This window comes from Branchiostoma lanceolatum, chromosome 15, assembly GCF_035083965.1.
Source record: "Branchiostoma lanceolatum isolate klBraLanc5 chromosome 15, klBraLanc5.hap2, whole genome shotgun sequence".
NCBI lineage: Eukaryota > Metazoa > Chordata > Leptocardii > Amphioxiformes > Branchiostomatidae > Branchiostoma > Branchiostoma lanceolatum.
Window position 1 is genome coordinate 13,608,864 of NC_089736.1, and position 1,525 is coordinate 13,610,388.

Here is a 1,525-nt window from a genome sequence, read left to right on the forward strand (position 1 = left end):
TTCTTTGCAAAGCAGCAAGTGTTCCTAAAGCAAGAAAACAATACATATGTTTGTGATTCACAAATGATGGGCATATTGCAAGGTGTCTCCTAAGTGTATAACACTCTGAATAGTTCGTCAGATCACATAGGTCTGTTGTGCCCATTCTAATAGATGTTAAAATCATTACAATGCGTTGTATATGTCAGGTCGAAGATAGCGACGGAGAGCTGCCTGAGTACTATCGGCGAATCTAGCGGTAGGGATCTGAGTCTGCAAGAACTTTTTAATTCAATTCTTGTCAGTTTAGATTAATGAATTTACGTAAAACTCAGATTGATGACCGAGATTAATTAATGATTGGCCAACCTTATCGTGATCGCGATCTCTATCTACAGAGATCGTGGTCTTATCTTTTTTTTTTTTTTTCGCTTTTTGAACAGACAAGGGCGACGTGTCACTGCCTTCAACATTTTCATAACTTATTTCAACAGTGCTACGTACAGAGAACAACATACCAATTTTTACACCTGTGTGAAGTGTGGAAAGCTGTGTAAAGTGCCTTTCCCAATTGTGCATCGGTCGCGTCAGGGGATTCGAACCCGAGACCACTGCGTTCTGAGCCGAACACCCTGCAATTACGCCACATGGCAACACCGAATCTGCAACTCTGACAGAGTGCAATCTGTACCCTGATATATATATATAAGAAATATGCATACGAATCAATGGCTTAGTGAAATTGACTTTATATCAAGGCATGTGTTGTTTTTCCCCTCTCTTGCATGTATAATCTTGCAAGTTTCCACCCAACAAGCCAAACCTACCTGCGCACACTAAAGGACCACCCGAGTCCCCCTGACAGGCGTCGGCCCCACCCTCCCAGTACCCGGCACAGATCATATTCTCGGTCAGCTCGCCGCTGTAGGAGATGGTCGCGTTACAGACGGCTGTGGGAATCAGCGCCATCTTTAACTCCTGTAAACGGTCAGCGGTTTCACCTAATAGTTGGTGAAAGTGGCATTTAACAGTGACAATAGTATATTTTAAGCAGTGACTATGGTATTGGTGTTTGCCAATACATGATAGATAAAGATTTCGCAAGCGTCACCTAACAGACGGAAAACAAGCTGAGAAATACATATAGGAAGGAACTTATCAAAGCCAAACACAGCTGAGAGTCACATGATTTATATATTCATAAGTTCACCAGAGTTAAACTAAAACTGAGAAGAAAAAATACATAGAGTCCGACAGTCTGAAACAGGCCGACTAGATAGCCAAATGTAAAGAAAAATGATCTCTGTCTAAGGTACCCGTATGCTAAATATTATAGGAATCTGTCGTTTCTTTCTTCTGTTATCTCATTTAAAAGATTTTTTGCATAAACGCTCTGTAGTTTCAGAGCAAGCTTAACAGGCCTCCAATCATACTTATCTGTGGTATTAAAATCTATGTTCGACAAAAAATCAACACCCTAACATGTCCAAATGAAAAGATACAAACAAGGAAGTGCCAAGAGAAGCAGTCAGAAATATGCAAACAC